The sequence below is a fragment of the Ranitomeya variabilis genome, chromosome 6, assembly GCF_051348905.1.
Source record: "Ranitomeya variabilis isolate aRanVar5 chromosome 6, aRanVar5.hap1, whole genome shotgun sequence".
Lineage (NCBI taxonomy): Eukaryota > Metazoa > Chordata > Amphibia > Anura > Dendrobatidae > Ranitomeya > Ranitomeya variabilis.
Window position 1 is genome coordinate 44,870,872 of NC_135237.1, and position 21,932 is coordinate 44,892,803.

The window sequence follows — 21,932 nt, forward strand, 5'->3', positions numbered from 1 at the left end:
TAACAACTCACATTAACAGAACCATGAACTGGTTAAAAGAAGTAACAAAAGACTGAACATGTGCACAGCAATGTAAATTTTACACTGCTGTGCATTATGTTCATTTTCTGCAAACGTTTTCCAGCTAATCTCCAGGCAGAAGCTGTGTGAAGAAGACATTCTGTGTAGGCCAGCCTAGCTCATAGAGCTACTGATAGGGAGAAGCATCATCCAGCCACATACATACTTTTCACACATACCAAAGCCCACAAAATCAACAGACGGCCCCATGGCACACCAGCCTGACCAAAGAACTGAGACGGGCTACCAGGGTTGCTGAGCGGAGATGGAAAAAAATCCCACTCCAAAGAGCACTTCATCGCAATCATACAGTCCCTCACTACTTTCAAGGCCACACTCGCTGCAGCAAAACAAACCTACTTCTCATCTCTCATATCCTCCCTGTCTCACAATCCTAAACAGTTATTCAACACCTTCAGTTCTCTCCTCTGCCTCCAAACTACTGGAAAAACATGTCCATCTTGAACTGTCCTCCCACCTCTCTTCCTGCTCCCTCTTCGACCGCTTTCAATCTGGCTTCCGGCCACATCACTCCACACAGTGGACCATTCCCTACTATTACAGACCCTCTCATCTCTTGGCATCACTGACTGGGCCCTATCTTGGATTTCGTCGTATCTAATAGACCGGACATTCTCCCATCTCCCACTCGCACACCACCTCCTCACCTCGCCCCCTACCCACTGGAGTCCTGCAAGGTTCAGTCCTAGGGCCTCTGCTCTTCTCCATCTACACCTTTAGCCTTGGACAGCTCATAGAATCCCATGGTCTTCAGTATCATCTCTATGCCGACGACACACAGATCTACATCTCTGGACCAGATATCACCACCCTACTAACCAAAATTCCACAATGTCTGTCTGCTATTTCATCCTTCTCCGCTGGGTTTCTAAAAATTATTATGGACAAAACCGAATTCATCAGCTTTCCCCCATCTCACTTGACCCCCCCAATGGACCTATCCATTAAAGTAAACAGCTGCCCACTCTCCCCAGTCCCACAAGCTCACTGCCTTGGGGTAATCCTTGACACAGATCTCTCCTTCAAACCACATATCCAGGCCCTTTCTACTTCCCGACGACTTCAACTCAAAAATATTTCCTGGATCCGTACATTCCTCAACCAAGAATCTGCAAAAACCCTAGTCCATGCCCTCATCATCTCACGCCTTGACTACTGCAACCTCCTGCTCTGTGGCCTCCCCTCGAACACTCTCGCAACCCTCCAATCTATTCTAAACTCTGCTGCCCGACTAATCCACCTGTCCCCCCGCTATTCCCCAGCCTCTCCCTGCACTGGCTCCCCATTACCCAACGACTCCAGTTCAAAACCCTAACCATGACATACAAAGCCATCCACAACCTGTGTCCTCCATACATCTGTGACCTCGTCTCCCGGTACTTACCTGCACGCAACCTCCGATCCTCAAAAGATCTCCTTCTCTACTCTCCTCTTCCCACAATCACATACAAGATTTTTCCCGCACATCCCCCCCTCCTCTGGAACTCTCTACCCCAACACATCAGACTCTCGCCTACCGTGGAAACCTTCAAAAAGAACCTGAAGACCTACCTCTTCCGACAAGCCTACAGCCTGCAGTAACCACCGATCCACCAAACCGCTGCACGACCTGCTCTACCCTCGCCTACTGTATTCTCATCCATCCCTTGTAGATTGTGAGCCCTCGCGGGCAAGGTCCTCTCTCCTCCTGTACCAGTCGTGACTTGTATTGATTAAGATTATTGTACTTGTCTTTTATTATGTATAGCCCTCCTCACATGTAAAGCGCTATGGAATAAATGGCGCTATAATATTAAATAATAATAATACATTCTCCTGTATGGGCATATAATACATGGCTGGGCCATGTTCTCTTTCTAAAGTGAGGGTGCTGCTTTGGTTAACAGAGGTGGATCCCGAACACAGGACTCCCCTCTACGTGGTCTATATGTCCCAACAGGTCACACGGACAGGTTTCCCCATCGTTCTGTGAAGAAGCAGCACCAGTGTTGTGCAGCCACTACTACAACACTGCATAAACCAAAGCTCTAGGAAATATTCTCAACGTTTTCTATGAAAAACCACATTGTAGTTCCACATAACAAATGATAGAACCATAGTTGTTACATGCAGCTTCACCACCTGTTTTTAATCACTGAAGTCATTGGGGGGGGAGAATAGCACAAAAACATCAGTGGTGGGGCATGATATAGAATTAAGATAACAGTCACCCATTTTTAGGACTGACCGCATACAAGAAAGGAAACAAACTGTGGCTGTTCTGCACAAATCTGCGTAGAAACCTGCACACAACTTTAAACAGGACCTGTATAATTTGTCATAAATATGTATTTTTGTACCTAGTGTAAAAGCCGCTGTTCTCGTGAATCCAGCCTTGTTTTTCCTCTGTTTCTGCGCCTCTCTGTTCCTGAGATATAGCCCACTATTCCTTGTAGATAAATCTAGACTTTTTAGCCAAGAGGGAGCGGTCCTCACATCTTCTCTATTAGTGTCTTCTTGGAGACCACGCCTAGATGGCTAAAAAGATGAGATTTATACACAAGGAAGAAAGGGCCATATCTCAGGAAAAGAGACGAGCAGGAAGAAAAGAAAAACATCGTCAGATTCAGGAGAAGAGTGGCATTCACACCAGAGGAAAAAAAAATTACATTTTTGACAAATGACAGGTCCTCCTGAAAATTGTCAAGATGGTGGATGGCCAATTCTAATTGTATTAGTTTCCAGAGCAAAAATGGGGCTAAACGTGAAATCTGTATTAAAATATGGTTGCTACCTCTGTTGCTCTGCAGGGGTCCTGGGTTCAAATCCCACCAAGGACAACATCTCCAAGGAATTTGTATGTTCTCTCTGTGTTTTTGTAGGTTTCCTCCAGGTTCTCTATTTTCCTCCCACACGCCAAAGACATACTGATAGGGAGTTTAAATTGTCACGCCAATGGGGACAGTGATGCGAAGAGCGTGAGCACCACAAAGGAGAAGGGGGCAAAACATTGAGTTATCCATCCTGAAATGAGCATTGTAAGAAGATCCAGGTCTCTGGTCCTCCTCCTGATATAATCCTTGTGTTCTCAGCTGCTGTGATGCTTTGGATTTTCAGAATTCCTCACTGTCCTTTCAGTACAGATTGCAGAACACAAGCTGCCGATGGATGATCCTACGGGATACAGGCTTCATTTACAGAGGGTGCGAGGGGTAGACCAGTGATCAGTGAAATGAATGCACATTTATATAGGCTGGCACAATACACTTCAGTAGACACAAAGTATACTACCACACCCCCTTAAAGAAAAGGAGAGAGGAAATAGGAAAGCTAGCGTGTTAAAGGATGCTGTGGGCTACAACAGATTCTGCAATATAATAGGCTATTAAATTCTACGACCTTATAGTAAAAGCCTCGTATCCCTTACTATTTAGTGAAGAGCAATCTGCTGTGCCTCCCGATACCGTAAACAAGTAACGGTCATTTAATTTTCATTCCCTAAATCAATAGCACACATGTAACTAAGCAACTTTATAAAATATATTCTTTTTCCGTTTGAACTGATTTTTCACTCTCAATTCATGGGTAAAATCTGTTTTGGGTGACAGATTTCCTGACACGCTGCGACTGTACGTGATTAGGTAAAGGGTCCCTGAACCGTCCCTAGGACTGGGGCCCTAACTATCCCTGCTCCTAAAAAGGTACCTCTAAAGGTAAGGAGGTTTGGGCCTGGGACAGAAAAGCTGGTGTATTAAACACATAAGACAGACAGGGATAATCGAAAGCAACAAATTTACAAAAAACACTCACCAAATGTAGAGAGGTATATAGAGAGGAAAAGGAAAGTAGCACTCAAATGTGAATAGGACAATGAGGAGAGCATACACCCAAAAACAGCACACAACAATCTCCACGAGCAACAACAACCTCCAATTCAGCACACCGTCTCCAAGGAGCTAGGAAGCAAACTTTCACTAGCAAGGAAGAGAAGGTCTGGCCAGATTTTATAGGGAGAGGAATTGACCAGGTCAGGAAGAGCTGTGACATGGAGCTGCAAGTTTCTAATCAGCATAAAAGGGTCGTTAACCTCTTCAGCACCAAAGGAAACTAAATCCATTTAATATGAAAACACATACATCGGGTAAATGGAAGATCGGCGATTCACAATACATAGGACTTTTTAACCCCAGATCTCCCAGGAAGACATGACCCGCTCGTGACATTTCCCCATTATTGAGATAGGAGATGACAACAGGCGCTTTTAAAATTCTACGGAAAGGAAATGAGGCAGAAACAGATCTCCATAGAACTTCATGAGCACCATCATTTGCATCTGTTTTCACTGAAGACATTTTACCTATGAATTGAAAATTTTGAGCATGAAAGTTCAGTCCAGGCGGAGGAAGAAGCAGATTTCCCTAATAAGATATATTACAATTTTTTTTATTTTGACGTGTACTATTGATTTATGATAAAAATACTAAATTTAACTGACGGCTTACATTTTTTTTTGTGTGCGTGATTTTTTTTTTTTTTTTTTAAAGGTACTGCAGTGACCACCTCAATAGAGGCCTAAAATGATGTCCTGACCTTCTTCAGGTACATGGAGCCCTATGCATATATTTATTTGACTTGTCCGTTAGGAATATACATGCTGATCTTGTGGAACAGATATGGTGCAGACTGGACAGAAGGGTATGTTTCCCATAAGTTCGAAGATACCTGGCGCTACTCCTATACAGGATCTTACCCCATTTTTGTGCTCTTAGCGAACACACCCTTTTAAGAACAGCTCGCTCCCCCCCCCATCATTGGCAGAAGATAAAACACAGACCATGTGGATTCTACATGAGAAACGAGCACAGAGTCCGTTAGTTAGTAGAAATGACGGCGGATGACTTCAGCAGCGCTTCGCTGGGGGTGTTCTGACAAGCCGATATGTTACCAGAGAACTAGCAGGATATGGAAAGACATACACGGGCTTAATATAGACCACATTTCCTCTATGCGCTGTCTCTCAGAGCTGATAGAAAGCAGCTGCTGACTGTCTAATTCACGAATTACAATGTCAACCAAGAGGGCTGGATACCGAATTTGTTATCCAGCTAATCCAACTTTCCTTCCAGTATGGAGGCGTGTTACTCTTCGTCCACCTTTCCATACTATTTAGTACTAAAAAGGACGTGCTGAAACATAATATTCGGTGTATTCTGGGTTCCGATGTAACGAATAAGCACAAAAAGTAAAATCATGGTATTGTGTGAAGATGTAGGCCAGACTGGTGCAGAACCTGAAGGGCTGAAGCATGACAGAGGATTTCTTTGGTGGTTTGTTGTTACACGTCTCCTACACTGCCCCCTTAGGCCATATAGAGTAGTGCTGCATGGCGTTCAATGTTTACATAGACATAGTCCCATACATGCGAGTGTGGCTGGTCCCGGTGACTTTCAGTGTCAATATGCTTAAAGGGGTTCACCGGGAACAACAAAAATAAATCAATGACAACGTAATTTTTACGTAGATTTGTAACTACTGGTAATTAGCACTTGCTTTGTCTGGGCAGGTAATAGAAAGAGTACATTAAAATGGTCACGTCGCGTTACACCGACAGATACTCTTCTAAATTTATACTAGGGCAGGTCACTGAGCATGTGCAGTAGGAAGCTCCTCCCCCTCATGCTTGTGTGGGAAAACTTGCTCCTAGTATCTAATAGTGGAGATACCCTGGCTGCCGAAGTAAGAAGAGGCTGCTCACACTGCTGTCCACCCTGTCTAGCTGATCTAATACTGGAGATACCAGGGGTGCTGAGGTAAGAAGAGGCTGCTCACACTGCTGTCCACCCTGTGTATCTGATCTAATACTGGAGATACCAGGGGTGCTGAGGAAAGAAGAGGCTGCTCACACTGCTGTCCACCCTGTCTATCTGATCTAACACTGGATATGCCAGGGGTGCTGAGGTAAGTAAACGCTGCTCACACTGGTGTCCACTCTGTCTATCTGATCTAACACTGGATATGCCAGGGGTGCTGAGGTAAGAGGCAGCTCACACTGCTGTCCACCCTGTCTATATAACCTAATACTGGAGATACCAGGAGTCCTGAGAGAAGAAAAGGCCACTCACACTACTGTCCACCCCGCAAATCTGATCTAATACTGGAGATGCCAGGGGTGCTGAGCTAAGAAGAGGCTGCTCACACTGCTGTCCACCCTGTCTATCTGATCTAACACTGGATATGCCAGGGGTGCTGAGGTAAGTAAACGCTGCTCACACTGCTGTCCACCCTGTCTATCTGATCTAATACTGGAGATACCAAGGGTGCTGAGGTAAGAGGCAGCTCACACTGCTGTCCACCCTGTCTATATAAGCTAATACTGGAGATACCAGGAGTCCTGAGATAAGAAAAGGCCACTCACACTACTGTCCACCCTGCAAATCTGATCTAATACTGGTGATTCCAGGGATGCTGAGGTAAGAAGAGCCTGCTCACACTGCTGTCCACCCTGTCAATCTAATCTAATACTGGAGATACCAGAGATGTCGAGGTAAGAAAAGCCTGCTCACACTGCTGTCCACCCTGTCTAGTTGATCTAATACTGGTGATTCCAGGGGTGCTGAGGTAAGAAGAGCCTGCTCACACTGATGTCCACCCTGTCTAGTTGATCTAATACTGGAGATTCCAGGGGTGCTGAGATAAGAGGCCGCTCACTCTGCTGCCAACCCTGCAAATCTGATCTAATACTGGAGATGCCAGGGGTGCTGAGGTAAGTAGACGCAGCTCACACTGCTGTCCCCCCTGTCTATATAATCTAATACTGGAGATGCCAGGGGTGCTGAGGTAAGTAGACGCTGCTCACACTGCTGTCCACCTCATCAATCTGATTTAATACTATAGATACCAGGGTTGCTTAGATAAGAATAACCTTTAAACACCCCTTATCTTATTACAGTTTTCCATTATTAAGAACAAGTTTAAGTAAATGAGTGGGATGTAGTACTAGTTGGGCTACTTCATTCTATATACTGGCAGTCCTGAGGTTCAACCAGACCCATCAAGTACTCAATGGATTCGCTGTGTATTACACAAGCAGTAGGTTGGTGAGATTTCCCCATTTGTCATCTACATGCTGCAGAAAAAAAAAATCTGGTATGAATCAAAGTAACAGTTGATTAGCGGTGCTGATTTTATATCAGCAGCATGTGAATTTTTGTTACAGATCAGCTACAGATTTTTTGAGAATTTTGCCCGATGGCCTTCATTGTGCATATCAAACCAGTCGTGGCATGCAGTGGACACAAATTACGAGACCAGCAGGGAACAGAGCATGGAAGCCACTAAAGTGCTAGTGTTTATTTTCCCTAATCTTGCTCTAGCAAATTTACAAAAACATATCTGCACAATCTGGTATGAATTATGCACCGTAGAAGTCCCTGTGATTTTAGGCGCAGCTGCTGCAGAAAATGTCAGCAACAATTTCGCCCTGTGTGAACATATCCGTAAATGGACAGACTTTTTTTTTTTTTGCTTTTAAATTGGTTGGGGTCCGATCACTGGGACGTAAACTGATCAGTAGACACTCGCATAGGATTACTTTTTGATTTTTAGACACTTCTTCCTGCACAATTACATTTTTCAGATAGATCAGCGTTTTATTATGTGTATCGTGACTTATTTTTGTTTTAAAGGGCCGGTACATTTCTGAGAATAAGACTATAAAATAACCGATACAAGCTGAATGCAGAACCCATGTCCTTCCTTCTCATCACAACTTTCAATTTTAGGCATTTTCCTGCATGTTTGCAGTCACAACAGTGCCTGCGGCTCCCTGTGTGCACGACACAAATGCTGCCTTTTGTTTCAGACACTACTCATAAATCATTGTCAGGGAGATCAGCATATTGCCGCATTTTCATATGGTTTGACTTGATAAACTTCTAATGAATACTCTGTCCTGTTGCAGATCCCTCGAATATTCACATTTAATGGGCAGCACGGTGGCTCAGTGGTTAGCACTGTATGGTGGCTCAGTGGTTAGCACTGTATAGTGGCTCAGTGATTAGCACTGTTGCTTTGCAGCGCTGGGTACCTGGGTTCAAATTACACCAAGAACAACATCTGCAAAGAGTTTATATGTTCTCCCTGTGTTCCCGTGGGTTTTCTCCGGGTTCTCCGGATTCCTCCCACACTCCAAAGACATACTGATAGGGAATCAAGATTGTGAGCCCCAATGGGGACAGTGAAGATATTATCTGTAAAGCGCTGTGGAATTATTGGCGATTAAAAAAAATTAAAAAAAATCTATGCCAAAATAGCAAGAAAAAATATGGTACATACATGCACATTCAGCAGAGTGTGCATGTGTTCTCCATATAAAGGGGGAGTAAGCGGCGGACAGACATTTCTCTTTTATGAAGGAATAGGCATGTTAAAATTGAAATGCCCAATCCCTCCCAGCACCTGCTTCCAGGGGATTACTGGGATAGAAGAGTACATATTCCACGATTAGTTGGTCATTCCGAAATTGCAGGATTGGCAAACACATATGCTCAAGTCGCTTTTAGATTGCACTCGTTTTGGTGCTTTTTTTTTCAAATAAGTTGCATCTGAAAAAGACAGATAGCCTAAGGGCCAGCTTTATCAAAGCTTTCACAACAGAATTCTGGAATAAAAGCTTTTGACAAGTTGCAAGATTTAGACGCAAACATTTTATGGCTTGGCGTTTATTCCTCTTTCTCTATACTCTATTCTCTATATTCGATGTACAGGTGTGAAAACTGCGACTTAACGTAATTCTACTGAAAAGTCTTCAAACTGTCACATGAAGATTTGGTTAAAGACTTTGCAGCACAATTTGCTATAGATTTTCTCTTGTTCTGTGTGGCTGTACCCCATCAGGTATTGAAGGAAGCAGAATTCTCTCTTTTATGAAGAATACGTAACATTTACTAGCAGCATGGAGAAAAAGAAAAAAATGAGACTATCCTATTACCCTATCTTTGGTCTGCACCCACTCAATGTTGAGCAGCACAGAACATTATGGGTCTTGCAGTGCTTATCACTAATGCTGAACTATGGCCAACACTGCACGCAATGACTCATTCACACGTCTGATTTTTCCACGTAGCAGAAAAACAGACCGATTATTCGGATCGGAGTGCGGTCCATTTTTCTGTACGTGGAGAAATAAAAAAATAAAAAGTTTTTCCCTTTTCTCCCTCCTAACAGACCATGAAAATTATGCCGGTGATGACATCCGATTTTTTTTCACGAACCCATTGACTTGCACAGCCAGGTTTGCTCAACATTGGAAAAGGTCTCTGCGGAAAATCACAGACATGCGAATGGCCCGATAGAATATCACAGGTCTAAGTGCGATCTGTGAAAAACTCACTCGTACGAGAAAATCGTAAATGTGAATGAGGTCTAATACTAAACACTTCTGTTATCCGGATGCAGGAATGGCCATGATGTCCATGCAGCCGCTCATCAGCAGCGATCACACTGATCTCTGCTCACCGGGGAATGGCCTTTAGAAGGTTCCCTTTAACATGCCCTGAGGACAAACGTGAGCATGCAATACCTTGCAGAACATTGGGAAACATCTAGAGCTATTTTTACATGTTTATGTTTGCAGATAAACATGTTATTCACTTCCGTATTGCTCATAATCCCGGACTGAGCTGGTCTGGGTGTGTAGCACCTTGTGTCTCGCCATGAATGCCGATTCTAGATGGAAAAACTTGATATTTACACTTGGGTGCAAAACCAATACAATAGAAGGCAACTGTTTACACTAAAATTTAAAGGAGGAGACCAGCTCGCTTTCTACAGAGCCGCGGAGAACACTTTTACTTCTAGTGACGTGTGACCAAGTATGATCCTGGGGAAAATCTGCAGTTAAGTCCTTCTCTTGAAAGAAGCTCTATAGCCGCAGTATTTATTTCACAAACCACAGGTGAAGCCGGGCGATGGGAAGAGAGGCAGAATTAGGCTACGTTCCCACCATGAGAGTTTGTTACAACATGTATTTTTGCTGTGTTCTTACAGTTCAAGCAAAGTGGATGGGATTTAAGTACAGCCATGAGACTTTTTGGAAATGATGCAACAAGTTTTTCACCCCTGGATTTGGGGATCTTCTGCCATTCTTCCTTGCAGATCCCCTCCAGTTCCGTCAGGTTGGATGGTGAACGTTGGTGGACAGCCATATTTTAGGTCTCTCCAGAAATGCTCAATTGGGTTTAGGTCAGGGCTCTGGCTGGGCCAGTCAAGAATGGTCACAGAGTTGTTTTGAAGCCACTGCTTTGTTATTTTAGCTGTGTGCTTAGGGTCATTGTCTTGTTGGAAGGTGAACCTTCGGCCAAGTCTGAGGTCCAGAGCACTCTGGAAGAGGTTTTCATCCAGGAGATCTCTGTACTTGGCCTTATTCATGTTTGCTTCAATGACAACCAGTTGTCCTGTCCCTGCAGCTGAAAAACACCCCCATAGCATGATGCTGCCACCACCATGTTTCACTGTTGGGATTGTATTGGGCAGGTGATGAGCAGTGCCTTGTTTTCTCCACACATACCGCTTAGAATTACCAAGAAAAAGGTGTATCTTCGTCTCAACAGACCAGTGAATCTTATTTCTCATAGTCTGAGAGTCCTCCATGTGTTTTTTAGCAAACTCTATGCAGGCTTTCATATGTCTTGCACTGAGGAGAGGCTTCCGTTGGGTCACTCTGCCATAAAGGCCTGACTGGTGGAGGGCTGCAGTGATAGTTGACTTTGTGGAACTTTTTCCCCCATCTCCCTATTGCATCTGTGGAGCTCAGCCACAGTGATCTTGGGGTTCTTCTTCACCTCTCTCACCAAGGCTCTTCTCCGAAGATAGCTCAGTTTGGCTGGACGGCCAGGTCTAGGAAGACTTCTGGTGGTCCCAAACTTTAAGGATTATGGAGGCAACTGTGCTCTTAGGCGAGTATAATAAAAATAATTTTTTTTCTCGTACAGATCGGGTTGGGGGCAGATATACAGCATTATAGAATGCTGTATGTGAGCCCTGAAAGGTAATGGCCGTATCTCTTATCGGCCAAACCTGGTGACAGGTTCACTTTAAAGAAGAGAATTGGTGCAAAGAAAAAAGTACAGAGAAGGGGATAGGAAATAGAGAATGGGTGATTAATGCAATTCAAGAAACCAAAAACGAGAAGATAGAGAGGTCAGTGAGATACCAGCAAGAGTGGTGGCCAGACAGATAAAAGGGAAGTGGGGAGATGGGTAGATAGGAGAGAAAGATAAAGATAAAATTATCAGCCATAAGAGAAAAAAAGTAACGAAAGAAGTGCCATATACGCCTTAAAATTTAAGTTAATTACAATACATACTGTACAATAATCTCTGTTTAAAATTGAACAAATTATATATATAATTCAAAGTTGAAAATCAAATTACAGGCTGATCCAACTTCAGTGGAAATGCCTCAAGACAAGGAAATGATGCTCAGTGTGGCCTCCACATGCCTGTATGACATCCCTACAATGCCTGGGCATTCTCCTGATGAGGTGGTGGATGGTTTCCTGAGGAATGTCCTCCCAGACCGGAGTTAAAGCATCAGTCAACTCCACGAGAGTCAGGTGCAATAAGACGTTGGTGGATGGAGCGATACATGTTGTCCTAGATGTGCCCAATTGGATTCAGGTCTGGGGAATGGGCGAGCCAGTCCATAGCATCAATGCCTTCATCATGCAGGAACTGCTGACACACGTCAGCCATATGAGGCCTAGCATTGTCATGAATCAGAAAAAAAACCAGGGCCCACTGCACCTGCATATGATCTCACAATGGGTCCGAGGATCTCATCCCAGTACCTAGTGGCAGCCAAGCTACCTCTGGCAAGCACATGGAGGGCTGTTTGATCGTAGAAAGAAATGCCTCCACACACCACTACAGACCCACTGCCAAACCGGTCATGCTGGAGGATGTTACAGGTAGCAGAACATTCTACAAGGAGTCTCCAGACTCTGTTACGTCTGTCACATGTGCTTAGTGTGAACCTGCTCTCATCCATGAAGAGCACAGAGTGCCAATGGCGAATCTGCCAATCTTGGTGTTCTCTGGCAAATGCCAATCGCCCTGCACGGTGTTGGGCTGTAAGCACAACACCCACTTTGGACGTCGTGCCCTCATAGAGGTCGTTTCTGACAGTTTGAGCAGACACATAGATGTTAGTGGCTTGCTGGAGGTCATATTGCAGGGCTCTGGCACTGCTCCTCCTTGCAGAAGGGGGGAGGAAGCGGTCCTGATGCTGTGTTGTAGCTCTTCTATAGACCCTTCCACGTCTCCTGGTGTTTGCTCCATGCTCTGGACACTGTGCTGACAGACATCTACCCCTTCTTGCTACAGCTTGCATTGATGTGCCATTCTGGATTAGCTAAACTATCTGAGCAACTTCTGTGGGTTGTAGACACAACCTCATGCTACTGTACAGTATCTCTAGGGGTGAGAGTAATAACAAAATGCTAAAGTGAACAAAACAGCCAAAACGGATGCAAACAGAGAAGAGAAATGGTCTGTGGTCACCCCCTGCAGAACCACTCCTTTATAGGGGATGTCTTGCTAATTGCCTATCATTTCTACCTGTTGTCTGTTCCATTTGCACAACAGGAGAAATTGATTCACAATTCGTGTTGCTTCATAACTGAACAGGTTGATCTCACAGAAATGTGATTGACTTTGAGTTACATTGTTTTGTTTAAGTGTTCCCTTTAGGAACGTGACCACCAGTCCACAGGAGTAAAAAGTCCTACAAATTAATTATTTTTGTGCTTTTATGTTTTCGTACATGCAAAAAAAAAAAAAGAAGACGACATGACAAAGACAAGTTAGGAAATAACGGGCTCATAGAAAATGAAGTCAGTGGGGAGGAAGTACGGAAACAGAAATGGCAACTCCTACTGGTATGTAGCCATGTGGCTGGCAGATAAGACTATTTATCTCATCATAGCACATTCGCTCTATGCACTATTTACAGAAAGCCAATAAGGAAATTCATAAGAAAAAAAGGACATATTGGATCTAAAGTAAAGTTTTCTACCATTTCTACCACTTTCTGTCAAGTCCAATATATAATATTCTGATTATCACCTTAGAAGCAGTTGACAACGCCAGTCCATATGTTCTAATTAGGGTATATCAAGTCATGAATCTACCCAAAGATGTGTCCTAAACCACTTTGGCCCCGATTTATCATTGTTATTTCTACAGTTTTCTGGAGTATTTTGCTTCTCTTTTTGTGGCTTTAGTATATGCGCATTGCTCTCTCCAAGTTTTGCATCACATTTTAAGTTGTCTTCCTTTTTAATTTGTTTCTGTTTCTTTTTCTTTTTAACTTCTTCGCAACTACTTTCCTTTAGACAGACTGACGAAATGCAACTTTTTAAATTATCCTTTTTTTTTTTCACGCATTTCACTCCAGTCACCTCCTGGAGTAAGGTTTCTGGTGGGATTTTTTTTTCATTTTATTTTGACATTTTTAAAACATTATATGACTTAAGCTAAAAAGTTGTAAAAAAAAGGATCAAAGGCAAAAATATAGAGTATTATTGATTTGAGCAAAATTCAAGAACCATGTGAAGCAAAAACATCAACCAAGGCTGTGTGGGCGTATATGAGATGAATCTGTGCTGCACTTCATGCACATGCTCAGTAGAGACCAGTATGGTGTGGTCGTATATGAGATGAATCTGTGCTGCACTTCGTGCACATGCTCAGTAGTGACCAGTGCGGTGTGGTTGTATATGAGATGAATCTGTGCTGCACTTCATGTACATGCTCAGTAGTGACCAGTGCTGTGTGGTTGTATATGAGATGAATCTGTGCTGCACGTTATGTACATGCTCAGCAGTGACCAGTGCTGTGGAGTCGTAGATGAGATTAATCTGTGCTACACTTTATGTACATGCTCAGTAGTGTCCAGGGTTGTCGAGTCGTAGATGAGATGAATCTGTGCTGCACTTTATGTACATGCTCAGTGGTTACCAGTGCCATGGATTCGTAGATGAGATGAATCTGTCTGCACTTTATGTACATGCTCAGTACTGACCAGTGCTGTGGAGTCATAGTTGAGATGAATCTGTACTGCTCTTTATGTACATGCTCAGCCACAATTCACTGACCTCAGTGATTGGCTGCAGTGGTGATCATTGCTGCTGCCCCTAACAAAGACTAGAGCAGCAGATGAGAGGCAGTGCAGGAATTGAAGAAAGCAAGTAACAGCTCTTTTTATTATTGTAACTTAATTCATTCTGCTGTAAGCTATCCCCTGAAAATCCCTTTAATAAACTTCCAGCTGGTGACTACCATGGAGCAGAGTGGTGATGCCGGTACTATGACATGTGAATGATAAGATCACTGCCTGGCTGCAGCAGTCAAGTTCTGGCCGATGTTAAACAAAAGGGACCATGAAAACATAAGCTGTGGATTTTTTTTTTTTGTACTTCCTTTTTTTAAATAACATTTGCAAAATACAAGTTGTAAAACCTTAAGAAAACCCCCAGGTCTAAGTTGCAAGAACTTCCAGTTTTTCACCTTGTCATCTTGACAATACATATTTCTATCCCTTAGGTAATTGTTTCTGTTTAAATCTATGAAGTTGTCTTGTAGCTAATGAGGGGCGAAAGGGGCGGCACCAGGAATTTCCTCTAATCCAGCACCCGAAAACCCAGCAAGTCTGATGATCCGCACTTCATGTCATCACAGCACTGCCAAATAGGTCCTGGACTGTCACAAAACCAGAAGAGGAAGACAGAACAGAGAAGCAGCGAAGAACTTCCCCCTAAATAAATAGAAGCGGATTTGGGTTAAAATAGTTTTTGGCATTTTGTTCCTTTGGCGGAAATCACAAAAAGCTGCATTTTTCATTTTTTATTATTACCGTATACACTCGAGTATAAGCCGAGATTTTCAGCCCAAATTTTTGGGCTGAAAGTGCCCCTCGGCTTATACTCGAGTCATGATCGGCGGCAGGGTAGGCGGGTGAGGGGGAGAGGGCGCTGAGGCATACTTACCTGCTTCCGGGGCTCCTGGCGCTGTCCCTGCAGTCCCACGGTCTTCGGTGCCGCAGCTCTTCCCCTGTTCAGCGGTCACGTGGGACCGCTCATTAGAGAAATGAATATGGACTCCACTCCCATAGGGGTGGAGCCGCATATTCATTTCTCTAATGGCGGTAGCGGTGACCGCTGATAGAGGAAGAGGCTGCGGCACCGAAGACCAGCTGTCCGGGGGAAGGAGCGGGACGCCGGCAGCAGGTAAGTATCGCATATTCACCTGTCCGCGTTCCACACGCCGGGCGCAGCTCCATCTTCCCGGCGCCTCTCCACCTATGGGGCAATAATGAACGGTGCAGAGCACTATATGGCACAGCTATGGGGCAATAATGAGTGGTGCAGAGCACTATATGGCACAGCTATGGGGCAATAATGAACGGTGCAGAGCACTATATGGCACAGCTATGGGGCCATAATGAGCGGTGCAGAGCACTATATGGCACAGCTATGGGGCAATAATGAGCGGTGCAGAGCACTATATGGCACAGCTATGGGGCAATAATGAACGGTGCAGAGCACTAAATGGCACAGCTATGGGGCAATAATGAACGGTGCAGAGCACTATATGGCACAGCTTTCTATGGTACAGCTATGGGGCAATAATGAATGGTGCAGAGCACTATATGGCACAGCTTTCTATGGTACAGCTATGGGGCAATAATGAATGGTGCAGAGCACTATATGGCACAGCTTTCTATGGTACAGCTATGGGGCAATAATGAACGGTGCAGAGCACTATATGGCACAGCTTTCTATGGCACAGCTATGGGGCCATAATGAACAGTATGGAGTATCTATTTTTATTTTTGAAATTCACCGGTAGCTGCTGCATTTTCCACCCTAGGCTTATACTCGAGTCAATAAATTTTCCCAGTTTTTTGTGGCAAAATTAGGGGGGGGGTCGGCTTATACTCGAGTATATACGGTATTATTATTTATTTATTTTTTAATTCAGACAACGCTCAGCATTTAGTGATTTTTTTCTGCTGCTTTTTATCTGTACATTTTTACCATAATACGAAAAGACAATCCTCTCTGATTATTACGTTTTTGTAGTGTTTCATTTATTTGATGCATTTTTTTATGCAGATTTGAAGCAGCGTTCTTTGAGGTATTTTCTTTAGTACAGAAAAGCTTTGATTGTGTTTGTTTTACATGCATTTTCCAGGCTTCCCATAAAAACTTATAAAAAGTAGCAAAAACACACAGTTACTCAGGGTCTTAAGGCTCTGTGCACACGTTGCGTTTTCGCAACAATTTTTTAATGCAAATTAAAAGCTGCTTTTTACAATACCAGCAAAAGCTATGAAATTTCAGAAATCTCATGCACAGGCTTGTTTTTTGTGTGACTGAATTTGATAAGTGCAGTGTTTTTTAAATCTGCAGCATGTCAATTCTTTTAGCATTTTTGCTGCGTATTTTTCAACTATAGAAAACAATGAAATAGTGAAAAAAATGCTGCAAAAAAAAAAAAATAGAGTTTTGGCAAATAGAACTAACTTTATTAAACATATACTGTCCAAAAATCACACATGTAATCCAGACACCAAAAAAAAAGCTGCATGGAAAAAAAAAATTCACCAGAAACGCTGCCTGTGAACACAGCCTAAGTTGCAGTACTAAAACCATAAAATGCAGCAAATTTTCTGCACAAAAAGAAAAAACACCCCAGAAAAAAAAGCAGTAATTATGCTACGTGGCACCATGGCCTCAGGTCTCTGTTGTCCATGGTTCAGGCAGCATGAATATCTTAACACTTTCCCTTTGAAAGTCTCTAACGGGATAAGTGATATACTTTGATCACTTGGGGTCAAAATGGCTATAGTCACAGTTTTTTGGTTAAGGGGTCAGGTAAGGTCACTGCAGCCCCCATAAACCCATGGAAGTGAATGGAGTATTGGCCGAACTTGAACACTATTGCTCCATTCACACGGGACCCAGCGTTTGAACGTCCACTAGTCACCTGTGGACAGGTAGTACGTTTGTGGATTAACACCTTAAATGAAAAATCTACATTCAATTAAAGTGGATCTTTTACCAGATGTCACAATACAAATAGTCTACATTATTAAATTGATCCCTTGAACCCGATAACGCTAATGTAGCTACTTTGAAAATCCACTTCAGAATGGCCGTAAAATCCTTTATGAAAGTTTAACTCAATCTCTGCCTGATTGACAGCTCCTCACTGTCCCTCCTCCCTGCTGAGATCTCACACTGCTCAGTACAAGCTATAGCTGTCAGTCAAGCCGGGTGGGCGGAGTCTGAATACACAGACTTGTGACATCTCGAATGATGTCCATTAAAATCAATACGTTGTCCATTTAAAAGGTGTAGTTCATCTTTATTCTTAAATGCATGTATTTGGAGTTAAAAATCAGTTTTACATTTGGGTTAAAATAAACACTTTGCACCATTTGCATTCTATAGCCTCTGTGCTGCACTGTCTATTGCTGGCTGCAAAATGAGGTAACAGATACCATTAGCGAGCTTTGTTCTGACAGTCTGATGATAGAGCTTGCAACCCTTATCTGCTATTTCGGAGCTCCTCTCACCTGATTTATGACCACCAAATACATCCATGTTGAATGTGCTGGTAAGCAAAAAGCCTGCAAAAGCCAAAACGATGCAAAAGTTTGAATAAAACAAACTCCACAAGTGATATTTTCTGTAGCCTTAAATACATACATACATTCAATTAAAGAAAAAAAAAATAAGTCCCCTGAAGGCGGACAATCCCTTTAATGCAAGAACATCCAGTGTGAGAGATTAAGATTATACGCACATGTTGTGTATTTGGCTGTGGAATTTTCAGTGCAGATTCTGCATTTCTGGGCAGAAAACACAGGTCAGAATCTGCGCATTTTTTGTGCGGATTTTGTGCGGGTTTTTTTGCGATTTGCTGGGGATTTCATGCGTTTTTACCCCTGCGGATTACAGAAATGCTGCAGAACCGCAAAAAGAATTGACAAGGTCCTTTTTTTAATCCGCTGCGTTTTCGGTGCGGAATTTTCAGCACCATTAGCACAGCATTTTTATTTTTCCATTGCTTTACATTGTGCTATAAATTATTTGCAGATCTGCAGCGTTTCTGCGCAGAAAAAAAACGATGCGGATCCGCAGGTAATCCGCAACGTGTGCACATAGCCGAATAGTTTGAGGCTTCAAAAAAGATTAAAGCTGCTCGTAGACATTAGGCGGATGTCATCTGGACCCTTGGTGTATGTGGTCCAATATCGGGGGAAGAAAAGCAAGGCCGATCACTCTGCTCTCAAGCAAGGGTGATAACGGCTGTCAGAGGGGTCTAACTCTCCAGTGAGAACACAGTCAGCCAAAGGGTATCCGAGGATTGTGAGAAATTCCTAACAAGGTTTATAAAAGATCCCACCCCTGAGTAAGTGAACCTCTAAGCCAAGGCAATAAACACCCTGAATTTTGGTCAGACTGAAGTCTGTGAAAAAAACCTGAAAGCACTTGGTCCAATGTTATTCAATAGAGCTGATCAGATAAAGTCAGGGGCTTTTTTTGTCACACAGACCAAATATCCACATGAAAAAAAATTTAATAAATTACCGTATATATTATATACACACACAAAGTAGCAGAACCAGGTAGGACGGGGCTTGTGTCCAGTAAGTGCGTCAGTCTGCTGAATGAAGTCTAGTGTGCTACTGGTGAGTGTCCAGCCAAAATGTGACCTATAGCTGATCGAGAGACATGCCAGGGTCTCTCTCTGAATGGAGACTGCATGGGTCATGTAGGAAAGCTGTGTAGTCTGTGTGTTGGAGCTACAGAATAATGTGTGGAAGCTGCAGCCTGTTCAATGTGAACTGTGCATTGAGTTGAATACGGTTTGGCGCTGGAAGATGCTGGAGCTCAGGCTGAAGGGCTTCCGAGACATGGCAGGATCAGGCCTCTTGGTATAAAGCTTGCTCTGGGAGAAAGAACTGTAACCTGTTCTGGTGAGCCCGCACTGACATATATGTACCTGATGAGTGAACTGTTTATTTGCTTTGACACCTTTTTGCCCAGAAGAGGCTATTTTAGGTTTTGAATCCATTGGAGTTTCATGAAATCAATAAAACTGCGCATGTTTGGCCCAAACTGCATTGCCTTTGTGAACGGTACCTAATGCCTACCTGAGAGAATGAATCACAACACACGCACATTGATTATAGATGTATATCTCTTAATCAGATCCCATGCAGATCAACCGTACAGTGTCCGATTTACAGATATATTAATAAATACAGTTTATTTGTTCTTTTCAGGTTGAAAATGGAACAATTTTTTTTTTTTTTTTAATTATATGCTCACGTGAACTTAGCCTTATACAGGTTTTTATTTCCATTCAGTTTCTCAGCAGAAATGAAGCAGAAGCTCAGACCATCCTAGCCAGAACAGAACACACAAACCCGTGTGTTATCATTTCAGTTCTGCATCCAAAAATTAAAGGGTTTTACTAGAAACATGGCTACTTTCTTACAGGAACAGCGCCACTCCTGTCCATGGGTCGTATCCAGTATTATAGCCGCGCTATATTGAAGGAAATATAACAGGCCTACAATATTACCCAAATCTTGTGGACAGTAGTGGTACTGTTTTTTTGGGGGGGGGGTTTTTTTTTGGGGGGGGCAACAAAAACACAGCCATGTTTTTCTTACCCTGTACAACTCCCTTTTATATACAGCTTCGTCAACTGAATCCAAACCAGTAAAACTGTTACAGGTGTCCTTTAATTTTGAGTAGAAGGTTCTGTTCTTGCAACATATGGATCATATACTGCTCATGTCCTCTTTTTCTCTTTTTGCCAGACATTTCGGTTTACATGTTTAGACACAGCATTGTTTTCTGGACTAAAAACCAGTGTCGGTAGTGTGCATGTTTTTTTGGTGCATTTCCTTTGCGTCCTCCCCTATTAGTTAAAATGGATTAAAAACGTTGCAAAAAAGCTAATGTGCAGCAGATTTCAAAAGGCACCCAAGGAGATAAAAAAAAACTAAAGAAAAAATGTTGTTGGTGTTGCACATACATGTTCTGTCCATGTATTTCACAGATACAACCCATATCCGTTACAGTCTATGGAGCGGTTCACATGTCCGTGTTTTTTTACGTAACATGTGTCCGTGCAACACTCACAGAAACACGTCCATTTTTTATATTATGGATTAAAAGTGACTATACAAGTCTATCCATTTGTTAAAAATACTGATGGCACACGAATCCAAAACACTGAAGGTAATGGCAACATTTTTTTACTCCTCGCCACGACAGCACCCCACTGGAGAGAGGGATCCGCCCCGCAGGAACAGGAAACCTATTGAGAAATAAAAGGGGGCGGTCCGCCTCTCCTCCTCAGTTTAGGTTTCCTGTTCCTGCGGGAACGACAGGACTTCTTAATGAGAAAGCATACCTGGGCTAGCATGCCGCCTGTGCAGTATCCGCAAGAACGGCAGGGGCTGCGGCTCAGAAGCAGCGTCGGGGGAGTTCCGTTAGACGGCTCCCTCCTCATCTGATGGAGCGGGCAGACGGCCGGGTCCGGGAAAGGCCGACCGGCGTCCTTCCCAGCGTGCGGTACGGCAGCAGGAGCTGGGTAAGGTGACCTTCCATCGCGGCCCGGCGTTGAATCCCGGGCCGCACATGCGCCGACCGCCGCAAATACAGGCTACCCCGGAAGTGGATCTTGGACTTCCGGGGCGCCTAGGCCGGATCCAGGGCAGGGGAGCCGGCACTGGTCTGCGCATGCGCAAAAAAACCCCCCCAAAAAAACAACGTTTTGGCGCTCTATTTAAAGCGCTCACTAACACTGAAACGGCGATGCAGAGACGTCATCCCCAGGTGCCATGGACCCCACAACCGGAGTTCCAGTACCCCCCGCCAAAGATCACGCCAGAGGATCCTCGGACACCGTTCGTAAAAGCGACGGTTCCAGAACAGGATCTCGGCCTTCTGATCCGGTATTATTTGCTTCACTGGGTGAGTTGTGAACTCTGCCTATTAAGCTAACGCTGTCTCCCTATCTCTCTCTTTTCCCTTTCTCTCTCTACTTACACGCTTAGGGCAAAAAACGACAAAAAACGAAGCACAGGGAATGTGCCTTGTGTATCCAGCCCCTCCCTGACTCATACCCCAAAAAACTTTGTGAGGACTGTTTTAAAGAAACAACACAGGGAGCAGCAGTGCCCATTACGGACCTACGGGCCATTATTAGAGAAGAACTAAAAAATATGACCCAGGAAAAACCGCGTAGTTCTAAATCTAAAACACCGACACTTGTGTCAGACTCCGACAGTGACCAACCGATACTGTCAGATGCCTCCCTATCATAATGTCCAGCGTCATCATCCTCATCAGAGATTGAGGGACGCTCATGTTTTCCCTTGGACAGTGTGGACAACTTGGTAAAATCCATTCGAAATACCATGGGGTGTGAGGAGTCTAAGGGTGCGCAAACCGCGCAAGAGATAATGTTCGCGGGTTTGGCAGACAGAAAGAGGAGATGTTTTCCGGTTATAGCAGCAGTGAAAACATTAATTAAAAGAGAGTGGGAGAAGCAAGATCAGAGAGGCTTTCTACCCTCAGCCTCAAAACGTAAATATCCGTTTAGTGACGAGGAGCTTCTTACTTGGACCAAAGTCCCTAAGGTCGACGCAGCTGTAGCCTCTACCTCCAAACAATCCACTCTACCTGTGGAGGATGCGGGACTACTGGTCGATCCGTTGGATCGTAAGGCTGAATCATCCCTCAAACGTTCTTGGGAAGCGGCTACAGGAATATTCAAGCATGC

General features: G+C 43.7%; 1 protein-coding gene across 1 annotated transcript in view; it reads right to left on the minus strand.

Annotated features, from left to right (window-relative positions):
- Positions 1 to 21,932, minus strand: part of PIP4K2A (phosphatidylinositol-5-phosphate 4-kinase type 2 alpha) — a 142,084-nt gene that overhangs the window by 84,125 nt on the left and 36,027 nt on the right. The gene's annotated exons all lie outside the window — the stretch shown is intronic.